The following is a 15457-nucleotide window of genomic DNA, read 5'->3' on the forward strand; positions in this document are numbered from 1 at the left end:
AAGTTACATCCTGATCCAGCACTCGCATTATGAGTTCACCCTTCTGCACATCTATCAAGGTTCGGCCAGTCGCCAAGAAAGGTCTTCCCAAGATTATGGGAATCTTCTTATCCTCCTCGAAATCAAGAATGATGAAATTAGCAGGGAAGATGAGTTTATCAACCTTGACCAAGACATCCTCCACAATACCTCACGGATATGTAATAGAACGGTCGGCCAACTACAAGGTCATATAAGTCGGTTTTGGATCAGGTAAGTCTAACAGCTTGAAGATTGACAACGACATCAGATTAATGCTAGCTCCCAAGTCACATAAGCATCTGTCAAAAGACCATTTTCTGATAGTACACGGAATAGTGAAGCTTCCTGGATCTTTAAGCTTCGGAGGCAACTTCTTTTGCAGCATATCACTACATTCCTCCGTGAGAGCGACAGTCTATAAATCATCTAGCTTTCCTTTTCAAAAAAGAATACCTTTTTTAAACTTTATGTAACTAGGCATCTGCTCAAGAGCCTCAGCGAAAGGTTTATTGATATGAAGTTTCTTGAACACCTCCAGAAACTTCTCAAACTGCTTGTCCAGCTTTTCCTTCTGCAGCCACATAGGAAAAGACGGTGGAGGATAGATCTGTTTTCCCCTATATTACCCCAAGAGGAGTGTGCTCAACTGTAGTCTTTCTTGGTTCCACTTCTACTTCCTGCTGCTCTAATCCTTTCTCATCCTCATCTTCTTCAGTCAATGCTTGAGTTTGTTCGGTATTCACAACCTTTCCAGACCTCAAAGTGATTTCCTTTACCTGCTCCTTAGCTTCCTTCCTTCCTGGCACTTCAGTGTCACTAGGTAGTGTACCAGGCTGACGATTTAGGAAGGCATTGACAATTTGCCTAATTTGATTTTCCAAGGTCTTGATAGAAACTGCTTGACTCTTGCACATTAGCTTCAACTCCTCTAATTCAGATTTTTCATTAACTTGTTGCAACTGAAGTTGTTCTCTCGGTGCATATTGCGGTTGTTGAAAACCAGAGGGGTTGTATTGCTTAGCTGGATACTGCTGATAAGGCTGTTGAACCGCATTCTGAGCATTGATCCAACTAAAATTAGGATGATTGCGGTTGTTGGGATGATAAGTGGCTGGCACAGGTTGCTGCGAACACTGAAAGTTGCTCACGAACTGAGCTGATTCACTAGAAATTGTGCACTGATCAGTCTCATGGGCACCAGCATAAAGCTCACATACACTAGTGATTTGATTAACCCCATGATTAGCCAAACCGTCCACCTTCATCGTCAAAGCCTTAAGTTGGGCAGCTATAGCAGTTACTGCATCCAACTCAAGAATTCCTGCTACCTTTCCCTGAGTCAGTCTCTGGAAAGGATTCTGGTACTCATTAACAACCATCAGTTCAATCAATTCATAAGCTTCATCGTAGCTTTTAGCCCACAAGGCTCCTCCTGATGTTGCATCGAGCTTGGGTCTAGAAGTAGCACCTAATCCATTGTAGAAACAGTTAATAATCATCCAATCAGGCATGCCGTGGTGTGGGCACTTCCTTAGCATCTCCTTATATCGATCCCAAGCCTCACATAGAGATTCTCCAGTTTGCTGAGCAAACTGTGTAAGAGGATTCCTGATTGCAGCAGTCTTCGCCATATGGAAGAATTTAGTGAGAAATTTTTGAGCAAGATCTTCCCAAGTGCTGATAGACCCTGCTAGTAGAAAATGTAACCAGCACTTAGCTTTGTCCCTCAGGGAGAATGGGAATAGTCGCAGCTTGATAGCATCTTCAGTCACATCATTGAACTTGAACGTGTCGCAGATCTCCCTCGACTTTCTCTTCTTCTTCTTTTACCTTCTTTTCTCCTTCAAAAACTTCCTTTCGAACCACCAAAACTTCTTCCTCGACTTTATCCAGTGTTCTCTTACGAGTACGCGAACGCGTATGCATACACCCTCGCTAGAGTACCTGAAATAAGACAAGGAAACAAATAAGAAGTGCCTCAAACATTACTCCCTATCTCAAACATAACAGAAGTGCAAAAATTGAAATACTTGTCACTAAGAAGCATGTAAAGCATGTGAACAAGTGAGTAAGATACAAGATCAAAATTACTTATTTTTCCAGAAAATACCTTGATAAATGAATCACATAGAATGCTCCATTCTTTTCTAAGTCCTAGTCTCCTAACATCACCTAGTTTAGTGGCATCAAGAGCATAACCCATAGAAATTAGCATGTTACTCACATCAGTGTCTGTGTGTGGAGCAAGTGTGTAATTTTCAGGCAATTTAAAACACTTTTCAATTACATCACAGTTGACACAATGTTCATTACCTTTGAGAGTGAAGGTAATAGTCTTGTCATTGGAGCTGGACACTGCAGTAATCCAGATTTCTTCAACAACTTCACAGTAGATGGTTGGGGATTCAAGCATGGCATAATTCAATTTGCAGTTTAGCATGAAGTCCATCATCTTGTGATAGTCTTCAAATGCCGGAATCTGCTTGTTCACCAAAGCTACAAAGTTGTTCTTTTCATAGATAAAGCCAATTGAGGACATAAGCTTGACTACAGGTGCCATTCATGTGATTGAGTTTAGTTGCAGAGAGAGTTTTTGCTTTGGAGATGAAGAGAGCAAGAGAAATTGCTTTGAGAATGATAAAAGAAAAGAGTGAAAATGAATTTTGCTTTTATAATATCTCAGAAATAAGCTGTCAAAAGTAATAAAGTAAAATAAAGTACCCAATCAAAATAGCCCAAAATAGCCGTTTAAAAATTATAAAACTGTCAAAATTCTAAGATTATCCGTTGAAATATACATACAGGCTGTAAGTAATTTCGACAGATAATGTTCAGAATTAAAGGCTAAGATTGAGACACTTTGATAGATGATAATAAGATACCCATAGTGATAGTTGATACTTCGACGGATGATTTGTTTCAACGGATATTCATTCTTAACGGATAATGAACATCCGTCGAGATATAAATTATGACTTATTCAAAACTTTATCAAGAAAGGAAATACCAATTTTAATTCTGGCTACATTTGTTAGTCGCTAAACACGCGCTAATAATATACGCAAGTATATGCGTTCGCAAGTAATATAGAATCTTTTCTAGTTCGTTCCCATAGAGACTAGCTTGGTTAATTAATTAATTTATGCACTTAAGCAACAATGTATGGTTATTAATCAATGCTAAGAAGATAACAAATTGAGATTGTTTATAACTAAGAATTAACTAACAATTATAACTAAAAGAATAAGATTGATTGAATTAATATATATGACAACATGGGATTCTAACTTCATTAAATACTTCATTTAATAGCCTTATTATTCTTGACCTTAGCATGCAATGGTGATGACACTAATCAGATAACACGAAACTGATACACGCCAACTTTCGTTGCACGAATACCATACTACCAGACTTCCATAAAAGAGATAGAAGCTAAATAGACACCAATTATATTGAGACCCTAAATGTCTATAGAATTTGACAACATAACGGTTTAAGCACAAGTTATCTATCTTGATTACATAGGGCAAGTAAGATGATTATAATTACCTACAAATCATGCATATAAATACATGAACCTATGCTAGCATGGCAAGTGCTAAATCCCTAAATTCAATGTCGCTTCATTAAAGATTAACTCATTATCTTATAAGTTCGCGACACTCATAAGACGAATACGCACAATCAGTATTAGGTTATCATACAATCACCACACACTAAGGCATCGAAATAAATTAACTAAAAAAATCCTTAAATAAATCCGTTAGAACCCCACGATAACGATTAGCCCATAATCGGACTCATCATCAACGTGGGTTTCGATGAAAGCTTGGTATAACAAATGTCGTCTTTATAACGAATAAACAAAACCAAGTTAACACAAGAGTATAGGTTCAACACAATAAAAAACGAGCATCCAAGATTACAACTCAAAACTTAGATTCACAAGAATAAACTAGATCGTCTTCGCCTTTGTTGAATTGTGCTATAGGTCGATTGTCGTCTTCTCCTTGCGCTCTGATATGTCCCGGACTTGATTACATATGAAAAATGACCTAACCTTGTTTATATAGCAGCCCCATGCAATCTAGAAGTCCTCCAATTGTAATTATAATAGAATCAGGATTCTATGATTTCACACCGGCGCGGGCGCGCTCCCTTTCTGACATCCTGGCGCGGCCGCGCGCTTGACCAGCATGGGCGCGCCGTCTAGAAAAACTTCAAATTTTCTTCTTTTTCTTGCTGCTTCGAGGAGGCTTTCCACGTGCTTTTATTCCAACACCACCTTGACACCAAATTAGCACCAAAATAATGCTAATTCACCTGATTGCCTAGGTAATGCCTGTCATGCAAAAACACTAGAAAACATGTCAAAACACTTAACAACATGAGTATAAACGCATCAATTCAAAGCTTAATAGAGCATTATAAAGAGTCATACATGCCACTCAACATACCCCCAAACTTGAATTGATGCTTGTCCTCAAGCATAAACAGACTCAATGAATAAGAAACAAAAATACATGAATGCAACTAATATGAATACAACGATCCCAATAGAATAACTAAATCAATCAACAAGCAACATCTCAACAAATGCAGTTACTCGCATAAAGATCAATCAAATCATACAAACCAACTTACAAACTAGAGACGTGCGTTTGTGCAAATGCTTATAGATATACAATCGCAACTAGATCAATAATCATGACTCACTGCTCAATCAAGGCAATCGCAAGGTTATAAATAAAAAAGCTAGACTCAAAATAACTTATAACACTTCAATTCTTATATTGGATTTTATATTCATTCATGCTTTTATTCAAACAAAATAACAGACATATATTTATTTGATCGTGCAATGAGTGAGGTCCACAAAAGACTTATACAATAGTACCCATGTAGCGAGATTTAGGTTAGTGGATCCCAGACTATAAAAGCCTTAGGTCACTAGTCACAAAGTCCCCTAAAAACTTAATAACTCGAGTACTAAAGAGACTACTCTTGATCAATTATACATAACACTTATTCTTTTTTTCTCTTTTCTTTTTCTTTTCAATTTTTTTTACAAAATTTTGAACGAGTACATTTCGCTCCATCTTGCTCAACCCTAGACTACTCATATAAATATGAGTCGGCTACTAGCCATTTGACACCTAGCCACAACAACTAGCAATGAAATCCAATTTTTCTCCAATTTCTAAAAATCCATGTTATTTTATTATTAAGAGAATATCCTAAATTTTAAATATAAACAAGCGATTAAACCTCAACAAACAAACCATGATAATGATCTAGCATTCTAGCAACCTATAAGACTCAGTGAAATATAATTGTCTCTGGTATGCAAACTAATTCGATAAGACTTAACATCACTAAATACGACATCACTACAGTAGCATCAATATCACAAATCAACTGGAAAAATCATCTAAGGGATCATGTTATAATGCACATGCATGAACTACATGAACAAACTATTATAAAACTACCAAAAAAAATTACATGGCAAAATATGCAACTCTATGAACTAAACTATCATGGCTATGCAACTACATGCGACTCGCACAAAACATATTCCTTCAACTACTACCCCCAAACTTAAAATATTCACTTACCTCAGTGAAGGTAATAGTAAGGAATTCAGGCATACCTAATCAGAATCAGGCTCCTCACCCTCAATGGGTGGAGTGTCAGGTGTGTCCGGAGGTGGATACACGGAATTCTCACCAAACACTGGCCACTGGATGTCAACACCGGTGGCTCTAAAAGCTGTGCCCAATGCCTGGGTGAGATCACGTGCAAACCTGTTGTGGATGTCATGTATCACATCCATCCTCCTAGCCAGACGCCTATACTGCGTCATGCTCATGCCAGCTGCCATATTAACTCCTCCCTCCTCCTTATGTGCCTGCTGTGATGGCCCTGCCTCATCTCTTAGCTGAGATCTCCATGCAGTCCTGCTCACCTGAGTGGCCCCAGCCCCTTCAGATCGGGCTTTCCTCCATCCCATTCTTGCATAGTAGCCAAAGTTGTGCTATCAATAGGAGCACTCGGGATCTGCAACTGCTCATGTGCGGGCCAATGAAGACCAACTGCCACGCACAACATCGTCATAACGGACGCATATGGAATAGACCCCGTGGAACTCCCCCTCAAGAACTTCAGGATACCCTCATAGATCACCATCCCCAAATAAACATAATCGCCCTGAAGAATGCCCCATAGCAGCCGTGCACGCTCCACAGTAATCTTATGCACATGCGAAGATGGCATGATGTTAGCACAAATAGACGCGTTCCATGCACGGGCGAACCTGTTTATGCTGGAAGTCGGGAACGTCGAATACTCGGTCGTACCTCTCTTGATCTTCCAGTGAGTGTCGGGCTGGCATAGCGTAGCAACAATGAGATCCAGATCAAAGTCCTCTAGAGTCTTATCATTCCACGTGTCTTTCCCGACCTTCCTCGCGGGCTGCTCAATCATTGTCCTGTTAGCCTCAGCACTGTACTCCACAGTCCTCCCTCGAACCACCGTGAAGCCATTCTTCTCAGCCTTCGTATTCGTATAGAACTTGCGAACAACACTTATGGGCACAACAACGGGAGCCTTACAAAAAGGAACCCAACCCATCTCCAGAATCATCTCCAATAGCTTACCATCCTTCCTTGATGGCAGAAAACCTCGCTCTTTAATGATAGGTTTCAAGAGAGGCCTCATATACTCCGCTTCAGCCTCGGGAGTAGAGAACCTTGGCCTTACACCACCCACACTTGAAGAATCGGTGGTGCTGCTACTTGCTTGTGTTCTTTGCCTCTTGGGTGCCATTGGAATTGAGTAGAGAGAATTAGAGTTGTGTTTGAGAGAGAATTTGTGTTTGAAAATTTATGAAGTGGTGAAGAAGTTTGTGTATGAGGGGTATATATATAGGTGGTAAAAAGAGAATTATATATGGAATAAAAGTGGGATTTGATTATAGGAATAATGGGAGTAATGGGTTTGATTTGGAGAGAGATATTTAGGATGTGGGGGAGTAAAATTCGGTTGGGAATTGATTTTGTAGCAAAAATCCCGATTTCCCCCCTTAAAGCTGCCTTTATTTTTTTCTGAATCGGGACCACGGGGCGGGCGTGCATTAGGACAGCGCGGGCGCGCTCTACTTCTGCCAAACTGGCGCGGGCGCGCGCTAAAACCGCACGGGCGCGCCATGTTTCTGTGTTTTCAGCGCGGCCGCGCGCTATCTGTATTCAGTCCTGAATTTTTTTCTTTTTCTTATTTTTTTGTGTTTTCCTCCTTTCTTCTTGCTTCCTCTACCTACGAATGTACAACAAACTTGGGTTGCCTCCCAAGAAGCGCTTGTTTTACGTCGCTAGCTCGACGTAGAACCTTGAGCTCAAATGGACAATAGAACGACACTAACCACCTCGCGGTTTGTCATGTCACCATAGTAATGCTTCAACCTCTGACCATTTACCTTGAATGCTTGGCCTAGATCATTCTCAAAAATTTCCACCGCTCCATGTGGAAATACAGTTTTGACAATAAACGGCCCAGACCATCTTGTCTTAAACTTTCTAGAAAAAAGACGGAGACGAGAGTTGAACAAAATAACTTGTTGCCCTGGCATAAATGATTTGAGCACTAGACCCCGATCGTGCCACCTCTTAACTTTCTCCTTGTACATTTTGTTGTTCTCATAAGCTTGAAGTCGAAATTCATTGAGCTCATTCAATTGAAGCATCCTCTTCTTTCCAGCTGCATTCAAATCCAGATTTAATTTCTTCAAAGGCCAATACGCTTTATGCTCCAACTCCACCGGAAAATGACACCCCTTACCATAAAACAACTGATACGGTGACATCCCTAGCGGATTCTTGTATGCTATTCGATACGCCCAAACAGCTTCATCAAGCTTCAAAGATCAATCCTTCCTCGATGGACACACAACTTTCTCTAAAATGCGCTTGATCTCTCTGTTAGATACCTCGGCTTAACCATTCATCTGAGGATGATAAGCTGTAGCAATGCGATGATTCACATTATACCTTTTCATCATAGCAGTGAACTTGCGATTGCACAAATGCGACCCCTCATCACTGATTATGACTCTTGGAGTTCCAAATCTTGTGAATATCTGCTTATGAAGAAAATTAAGCTCCACTTTCGCATCGTTCGTTGGCAACGCCTTAACTTCAAACCATTTTGACACATAATCAACTACCAACAAGATATACTGATTGTTACAGGATGAGATAAATGGCCCCATGAAGTCAATTCACCAAACATCGAAGACCTCAACCTCGAGAAGCACATTAAGAGGCATCTCATCCCTCTTAGACATATTACCCACACGTTGACATCGATCACATTTCAAAATAAACTGGTGAGCATATTTAAACAAGGCTGGCCAAAAGAAACCTGCTTGCAGAATACGAGTTTATAACGACTCGTGTATTTTCTTTTCATTTTCAATATTTAAAAGTGCAATAACTGAATAAATAATTAAATAAAATGTGTGTATTTATTTTTGGCAGCAGTGTGTAGATTTTTATTAATTAACTGTGATCTATTGATATATGGTATGGATTTTCATGATTTATTATCGAGATATGTGGTTTTGTTATTGCTTGTAAAAGTAATTTTATTACAGTTTTAATTCCATAAATATTTGGATTGTCTCTCAAATTTGTTTTATAATTTTATAATTTCAATAATTATTTTTAGTACTCTATAAAATTGAGAAATCAATATTACACTAAATATTTATCTCCAAATGATTTTCTGAGTATGATTATTTATAAATTCCACATCTAATTCCAGAATTCTTCAAAAATCATGAAATTCATATTTTATTAAGCTCATAATATTCTGGTAATTTTAAAATTATTTCGTAAATTTTCGGTTATAAATTCACCCGCGCGTTATTTTATTTGATTGTTAAAAGCGGGTATAAAATTGTGTTTCAAAAGTTATTTTTAAATATCAAAACTTATGTTTTGTAAACTCCGAGATATTTACGACATTTTAAAACTATTTTCATAATTTGTGGAGGTTATTTTATTCGCACCTCGGTCCGTTAATTTCAAATTTCAGGGCCAATCGGGCCCTTAAACCTTCATATTTATCGCAATTTCCACGTGTTTGTTTCTCAGTAAATATGTTGCCAGGTGTTGCAATGTTAGAGAAGAGGAAAAAAAATAATAACAGGGGTTTCCCCCTTTCTCTTTGTTCACTCTCGGTTCCTGTTCTCTCTCTCTCTCTCTCTCTCTCTCTCTCTCTCTCTGTTATCTCTGTTTCTTTCCTTCTGTAGTTCCTTTCTTCCTCGGCTTTGCTGCAGTCGCCGTCCTTTCTTCTTTCTGCTTTTCCGGCCACCGCTGTTATCTCCGGTTAGGGCTGTAATGTGAGTATGTGTGTGTAATATTGTGGGTATGGTGTGTAGTGTGTGGTTTTTGTTTCTCCGGGTTGTTTCCCGGCTGTCCTTGCATTTCCGATTTGTTGCTGTGGTGCTGTGCGCATCACGCGCGTATTCCCTGTTCATTTTGGAATTTTAATTAATTATTCTGATTTTGCAGGAATTATTTTTGAATAATATTCGTGATATGAATATTTCGTGCTGAAAATATTTTGAATAATCGGTGAAATTTTGCGTTGGAAACCCGAGAATTTATCGGGTAACCGCGAAATTTTGCCGTCGTCCGCGATGACTTTTTACGAGCGGACGGTGAACGATGATGACGTTGTTCTGAGTCCTATTTTTTATAAAAATAATAATAAAATTTTTTATTTTTATTATTGCGGATGGCGAAACTTGTTGATTATTGCGATTATTGACGTCGATTGTAATCGACGGGTAGGCTTATAAGGAGTTGCTGCCAAAATTTTCTAAAAATTTATTTTAAAACATACTTATTTACATTGTGCGTGTTACCCCTATTTATGTTCGGATTACATGATTACGTGATTATGTGTATAATAGCTATACGAGTCGGGTTATCAATATGGGTTATTAGGGTTTGAGGATATCAAGCATGTCGATATATTCTGTATCTGTAGATTCCAGTCGAGCATTGTAAGGACTAAAGTCAGCGTGAGAGCTACTTAGGATTTCTGAAAGCGCTGCAAGGCAAGTACCCATGACCATTCTTTTATGGTTCAGTATGTATGAATAGCTAATATTTTAATCTCGTAATGGAATAGAAACATTTTAAGTTACGTATCCCCTGTAGTTATAAATCACTGTTTTGGGGAGTAACTTCGAAAGGTACCTATCTTGAATGAAATGATCTACGAACTAGATTTCATATGTGTGCTGTTAAAATGAATGATTTTGAAATGAGATAGGTACAAGTGATTTTGAGAACTGGATAAAACGATCAGATATGGGATACATAGGGGCCATTGTAGGCCTATTGAGGTGGCGTATGAGGCTAATTCAGTTGCGCGCACTATATAACCGATTAGTCCAGCAGGTCAGAGACCTAGCTAGTGTTTGAGTTCCGGAACAAGTAAATGGGATGGCAGTTAGAGCCGCCTGGTGTTGATAGCCTGATCAGCTATCTTCACATATCAGTTACGTATCTGATTTGGATTTGTGATTCCCGTAAGGGTATAAGTAATTGATACAGTGATTTTACAAATGTGAATAGCATGCTAAAATTGGACTCTGGTACTTACACAACACACCATTATGTTTATTTTAAGCATGCTAATCAGTGATATCCAGTTATTTCATCTTTCCATTATATAATGTTATTCATATAATTATAGCTATATTCCTATCATTGTTTACTTTACTGTTATTATTTTGTTATTCATCTGTTGGTACTGCTGAGCGATTATGCTCACCCTTGCAACTTGTTATGTATATATATCGTAGATGCCTAGAAGACCAGTCAAAAAGACTCGTGTTCCCGCCCCTTCAGGACCCGGCTCCTCAGAGGTAGTGTATATCAGGCCATGTGCGGTCTGATGAGTTGCTGAATAAAGTTAGAGTGTGTCAGAATTTTAAATAAATGGTTTGTAATAAGGTGAACCTGAATCATACTTGAACCTGGATCAGATCTTGGTTTGGGGTTAAGTTAGTATATATTAATAATAATCTTGTTATTTATATTTATGGTATTTGTGTTTGGTGATGTCAACTCCTGACCCCGGGGTTGAGGCCGTCACAGAGCTGCTGTCTTTTCTCCACCATAATGTCCTCCATAAGCCGTTGAGTGGCAATCTCTCAAGATCCCCCCATTTCGCTGTAAAGAATACATCTCCTGATGATTTGGTCAGCTCCTTGTTGAAAAAGAAATGGCTCATCCCACATATACCAGTTCACTTCATGTAGAAACTTCTTCCTTTGAGCATAAGATAAGTCGGGAGGCATGATATTACTCACAAGGTAGTTCATAATGTCTGCAAACCATAGTTTTTCTTATTGCACTCCAAACAGCTGCACGTGGGGAAAGACTCATTTATCAACACCTTATCTAATAAAGTTGTTATTCCCTAACAATACAACAAGAATTACAGAAGGGGGGTTGAATGTGATTCTGACTTCTTTTTGAGATTTTTAAAACTGTTCTAACTCAACAATATATATAAGTGTTTGATTTTCAAAGTACGGAATGAAAGAATTATATAAATCAAAACACAAGTAATAAAAACAAGAGTCTTTAAAACTTTCTGGTGGATTTGAATGTATCCACTATATATATATATATATATATATATATATATATATATATATATATATATATCGAGAGAACCCTGTGAAGCTTGAATAGCTCACAGCTGCTGTTACAAGTGAACAAACAAAATTACAGAGAAATTCTTAACAGTTACAGCTTTATCTATTTCTCTTCTAAAATGTGTTTGCTTTGTTGTTTGTTCTACTAGCTACACTTGGTTTATATATCACCAAGTTTACATGGTAATAAGATAGGATAATAAAACAAAACCTATCAAGTCTAACTCCATGCTACTTCACTACTGTATTCCAGCATCTTTGAATATTTTCATAATAGCATGGAAATGGTAATGCTTCTTTGTTCTCATTTTCCTGATAAACAGGCTGCCACATTCCTTTTACAACCACCCAACGCATGTGACTGTGTTATCACTGTCAACAGATATGTGAATTGATCATCCGTTGGGTACATGCTTGTTATCCGTCGGGTAGCTTTGTTGATCATCCGTCGGGTAGCTATTTGACACTTGACTCTATTTCATTTATGCAGAAATACAAGACATCTTATATTTACAATTAATCAACCTATTCTGCATATCTACTAGCATTCAACATGACTCATATGCTACTACAAAATCTACACAATGTTTTTTGCAGAAATGTGCTACATTACTTATTGTTATATAAGCTACTCACCCGGTGGATATCAATTAGTCATCCGTCGGGACTATATTGAATCATCCGTTGGGTGCTGAAAAATTAACTAAGTTAAATCTACTAAGGTGTTTTGTTTAGCTTATCATCAAGTACACAACATATTCCTAACAGAAGTAGCATTAGGGTTCTCTAAACGCGAGAGATGATCAACGACTTGATTCTCAGTCCCCTTTTTGTCCTTGATCTCTAGTTCAAATTCTTGAAGCAAAAGAACCCATCTAATTAATCTAGGCTTCGAGTCCTTCTTTGAGACGAGATAACGAATTGCAGCGTGATCAGTGAAAACTGTCACCTTAGTCCCAAGTAGATAAGATCGAAATTTCTCAAAACCATAGACAATAGCCAAAAGTTCTTTCTCCGTAGTAGTGTAATTCAGTTGAGCACCATTTAGGGTCTTGCTAGTGTAGTAGACCACAAGAAACATGTTGTTCTTCCTCTGCCAAGAACTGCTCCAACTACATAATCTCATGCATCACACATCATGTCAAAAGGTTCATTCCAATCAGGTGCAGTTATGACAGATGCCGTGATTAAACTCTTCTTCAATGTTTCAAAAGCTGCAAGGCACTCATCATCAAACTTGAAAGGGATGTCTTTCTCTGGCAAACTGTACAATGGCTTCAAAATCTTAGAGAAGTTTTATGTCTACTGGAATTGTAGCCATAAATTAAGAGAAACTTGATGATAACAAAACATCCTAAAAATACAGATTGAAAAATATTAGATAAAACCGATAAGTGCTACAAATTACTGAAAATTGAACAAAGCAAAGTACACAAAGAAATTGCTCACAATAATTATCAAGGTACTCCTCTAGTTTGAGGAGATAGATCTATTTCCTTGATTGTATGGATTTCTTTCCAAGCCTTCAGTTATTTTCTTCAATTTGATTCTGGAGTTGTCTGTGGAATTCAAGTTCATCAGCTTCTGAGAGATTTAGCATTTCCTGCATTTCCAAAAGAGTCTCATTGCTAGAGATACTCAATTGGTCCTCCAATCTAAAGAATCTTCTAATTCCTTTTTCATCCCTGAATTCCTGTTGGCCATTAAAGATACAATTGTTTAAGGGGGGTCAGATACAATTGTATAAATGTTTTGAGCAAGTAATAAAATATAACAGCTTTTTATATATTTGATAAAAACTGTTACAAAATCCTCTCAAGAAATACTGATGTTCTTGAGAGCTGCTAGGTCGAATGATCCTCGAGTGTTGTTCACTAAGGGATGACCTTAACTGTGTTTATATACTACACAATTACAACATATTAATCTAAGATATGCATTATGAAAAACTAACTGAAACTGATACATATCTTAAACTAAACAGATAAAGTCCTATCTCTCAGACGTAACAGATATCTGCTCCACATTATAAGGAACAGAACAAATCCTCTAATGTTGACTGTCTTTAAATACTGATGTCATACAAATCCTGATGACATACCAAATCCTGACGGTATATCATATCCTGATGACATCCGAACAGCCAGATCCTGAGCTTCTTCTTAATCATTGAGAATTTAATATGTAACAATCTTCCCCAATTTATGCTTAATGCAATGAAGCATAAATTCCATTCTCAATGATGCCAAAACCAATCTACAAAATGTACAAGGAGTAAAGCTTACTTCAGTATTTTCAGATAACTGACAGTTGTTCCAAGAAAGTTCTTTAATCTTTCTTCCTCCTTGTCTCGTAGGACTTTAACAAGATTTTTCTTCAACTCTCTCTTCTCTTCAGTGTCTTTTCCAAGCTGATAGATAGCTGATCTTAACTTTAAAATTGAACTTTTGCTTATCTCAAGGTCACCGATCAACATGAAGCTTAAACTGACATCTTCATGATCAGGACTGAAGGATAACTGAGGACTGTTGAGAAAAACTTGTAGCACTGCAGCTCCCTTCTTCATCTGCAATTCTTGACCAGTATAAGTTATGTACTTAGGAACATAATCACCATTATATTTATCATCATTTGTCATGACTCTTCTTCTGATCATTTCAAGTATCATAGAAGACCAGTTTCTGGCGACTTTGTTCTCAACTCTAAGAAGATAGTGAATGTATTTCAATTCTGTCACAGTCTTCATTAAGAGTTGCTGTAATGTAAAGATTTTTACATTACCATCTCTGAAAAAGTACATAATATCTTCTCTGACATCATTATCATTTATCTTTCTATGAACAATCTTCACAACTTCAACTTTCTCAAGATGTGAAGGAGAAATTCTTTCACCAAGATTTTCTGTCAGAGTATCTGTATCAAGCAGATCAGATTCCAAGATCTCCATGCTGGAATGACCAATGCCTCCTCTGGTTCGAGATTTGATAAGTTTCAATTTTTCATTATATACCACCCAAGAAGGCTTTTTGATGGACTTATCAACATCTTCCTATTCTAAGATAGAATCTCTTAACCCAGCTGACACAAATTCAACATGCTTGAACCCTTTAGAATAATTGAATACATGGATGTCTTTCCATCTTCTATTCTTCTTGCCGAGAGAAATATAACTTCAAGACCAATCATCAGTCTTCCCTTCTGCTTTATGCCATAGCTCCCTCTTTGATTTAAAAACTCTCTGCAAATATTCTTTGCATGCTTGATCAACTTTCCTTCTATTAATCTTTTCTTGTTCATCAGCCTCTGAAATCTGAGGAGTGATAAATAGAGAAAGAGCTGAATCATTTAATGTTTGATCACTTTTTCATCAGAGTTAAAATCGGTTATCAAGTTCACAGCATCAGGATCTGCTTTTATCTCAGGATTTGTGTCTACATCAGGAGTTACATTCTGATTTGCTGTATCAGCTTGATCAATATCAGTGGCTGATCTTTTCTTTTTTAGTACAATCAACTCTTCTGGCTTATGAACTTCTTTATCTTCTTCATTTCCTTGTACAGGAACATAACATTCTCTGGATAGAAAATTCAGAAAAGTAAAGTTGAATGCAGTCACTTGCCTTGATTCAGAAGTTCTTCCACCTCTTCCTCTTCCTCTTCCTCTTGCTCTTGCAGATCTACCACCTCTTATTCATCT

At 37.6% G+C, this 15457-nt stretch overlaps 1 non-coding gene across 1 annotated transcript; it reads left to right on the forward strand.

Annotated features, from left to right (window-relative positions):
* Window positions 1-1530: 1530 nt before the first annotated feature.
* LOC141721941 (small nucleolar RNA R71) lies at window positions 1531-1637 on the forward strand. Its single transcript, XR_012574981.1, has one exon. It is a non-coding gene; the product is annotated as a small nucleolar RNA R71 (small nucleolar RNA).
* The last annotated feature ends 13820 nt before the right edge of the window (window positions 1638-15457 follow it).

The sequence above is a fragment of the Apium graveolens genome, chromosome 4, assembly GCF_009905375.1.
Source record: "Apium graveolens cultivar Ventura chromosome 4, ASM990537v1, whole genome shotgun sequence".
Lineage (NCBI taxonomy): Eukaryota > Viridiplantae > Streptophyta > Magnoliopsida > Apiales > Apiaceae > Apium > Apium graveolens.